The sequence below is a fragment of the Montipora foliosa genome, chromosome 2, assembly GCF_036669935.1.
Source record: "Montipora foliosa isolate CH-2021 chromosome 2, ASM3666993v2, whole genome shotgun sequence".
Classification (NCBI taxonomy): Eukaryota; Metazoa; Cnidaria; class Anthozoa; order Scleractinia; family Acroporidae; genus Montipora; species Montipora foliosa.
In genome coordinates, this window is record NC_090870.1 from 17,444,143 (window position 1) to 17,446,642 (window position 2,500).

General features: G+C 38.8%; 1 protein-coding gene across 7 annotated transcripts in view; it reads left to right on the forward strand.

The window, feature by feature from the left end:
• The window catches only part of LOC137992580 (N-acetyllactosaminide beta-1,6-N-acetylglucosaminyl-transferase-like), a 47,812-nt gene that overhangs the window by 21,026 nt on the left and 24,286 nt on the right, over positions 1-2,500 (forward strand). For 2 of the 7 annotated variants that reach the window (XM_068837985.1, XM_068837990.1), the window contains exon 2: positions 941-1,098. The exons of the other annotated variants lie outside the window; for them this stretch is intronic. The gene's annotated coding sequence lies outside the window, so the exon portion shown is untranslated. The remainder of the gene's footprint in view (positions 1-940; positions 1,099-2,500) is intronic. 7 annotated transcript variants of the gene reach the window in all.

Below are 2,500 nucleotides of genomic sequence, written 5' to 3' on the forward strand. Positions count from 1 at the left end.
ACTGGAACTTTTGACTAAATTTTAAAACTTAACCTTTTTTAGATTGATTACAGAGTGCCAAATTTATGCGAAATTCGACCCTCAAAAAAGCATCCTGGTACATGGCGTTCTCAAACGAGACTATATTCACCGGAATAAGCAATGTTTCTGCTGCAATTAAATTCAATAAAATTTTTGGGTAAATGAAACGGAGGATTTTTGAGGCCCAATTTCAACATGCTGTTTGTCAACCAAAGTCGACCTTAGACCACCAAAGCGGAGGCGAGGTATATTGAAATCACACACGCTAATCTCGATTTATTCACTGAACAATTCGAGACTTTCGTTTAACTAACATAAAACAACGTGAATTGACTGGAACTACTGTAGGTCAAGTGGAACTTGTCATTGAAATTTAACTGTCTTGGTTTCAGAGTGACATATCCGGTAATTCTTGGTTTGCACCCACGTGACACGGCGGCCATGTTACTATGGCCACAAGAAATGGACCCTTAAAACACTGCTGCCGCAGTGCCCCGGTCGTGTTGTCGGATATACCTCGTTCTTTAATCCATGAGGCAAACACTGCGGCACTAGCTAGTCTACTCAGCTCAATTTAACCTTAAGTCGACTAAGGCACTGCGGCACCAGCCATTCTACTCAATTCACTCTATCCGACGCGAACCGCGCGAAACCCACTTTCGTTCACTTCGGCACTGCGGCTAGCGTCGCAAACGTAAACGCTCCTTTGTGGACGGGTATTCAGCAAACGCCCCAATACCGAAATCGAGTAAGCAAGATACATTGTATGTAAGACCTCGTAATCATGTATCGTTGTACGAGACTGCGAGCACGCACTTTTCCAGTTGTCCCTGAAGCGAGTACATTGATCAGCGCGGCCGGATTGTATCACTGCCCGCGACACTAACGGTTATCGTTTTCTTATTAATTGCTTTTAAAGGTCGTTTTCAGATAGATGATGGAGATGTGATAAGAAAAATTGCGCCTGCCCACATGAATGGGTATCACACATGGCAGTGAATGGGGAGCGCGGATTAACTCTTGCTCAGTCTTAAAAATTTCAAAAGCTTACTCAAGTACTGATTCCTGAGGCATCGCGTAAGTTCTAACCCCACTGTGGAATACAGTATTGCATGAATAGAACAACCGATATACATACATTCATTCATGTATAACTTTATTTATCCTCGAATTTCAGTGGAGCTTACAAAGCTACTGTCTCCCGGCTAATTTTCCGACATACATTGCAATGGATAATAATATTTTTATTAGCAGTAATATATAAATTTAATAACAACATGTATTATGTAATATATACTGGTATTATGTATAATTTATATAATATTATTACATAAATATAATAATAATAATAATAATACTATATCTGTAATCCTATACCTAGTTTTCTAATGGCTTATACTTGTATTTCAAAAATTGCATCGGCAAATCATTTAACTCCTTGAAGAAGTCAGGCCATGCGTGAGGAAATATTGGCAAAATAAGAAATATATACACCCTCACAACTGTACAGCCATCTTGCGCCATTATTTTGCTTTTCTTGAAAATATATTTTAATCACATTTTCTGAATGAAACTTGCACTTAGTTTTTGAATAAATGGCGCTTTCTCTCTGAACTTTAACGAACAAGAAATCGTGGCTAATTTTCCGACCTACAAGACATACATGGTGTGGTGGTCTGCGGGTTTTAGATAATTCTATTGACCACAAGCATGCTAATTCCGTTGTATGTGTCGAAAACACTGATGAAAACACTATCCAGAAACTAGCGCTTGTGTGTTAAGGTGGCTCAAACCAGTTTCAACCAGTTTTGAGGGAATGTCTCATTAGACGGACTAACTCTATAACGCTGTTTCACTTAACGGCAATGTTATGGTACCACATGAAACACCGGCCGATAAGTGCTTAACGAGATGCACATGTTACTGTGACGTAATAAATTACCATGGCAACAAAAGAATCATCTAAAAACGCCCTATATTTTGTGTTAAAGCACTTAGTATCTCAAAAACGAACTAAGGTGGCCCCCATATTTTATTGCTAAAAAGCGATTAGCAGGCTAAGATAAAACTCTTTGCAAAGATTAAGAAAAAACTGGAGCAGATTTAGAACCACCTTAAAATTTCCCAATTGTGAAGGTGAAGGTGAAGCGTGCCAATTACTCTCCAGCAATTAAAAATGGGACTCACCGAGTTCGTTTTTGAGATATACGCGTTTAAAGACAAAATGTAGCGTATTTTTCGGTGGCTCTTTTGTTTCCATGGTAACCTATTACGTCACATTAATGAGTGCATCTGGTTAAGCATTTATTAGTGTTTCATATGGTACCCTTTTGAAAGTCCATATTGAAATATGAACTTTAGCGAGAGGATTTTTCCATTCGAAGGAGAGGTGAATTTTCTACGACTTTTTAAATAGCGTGCAAATTGCCCCTATTAAGTCTTCTCTCGACTTATGACGTAGATTCAGGAACACGTGGTC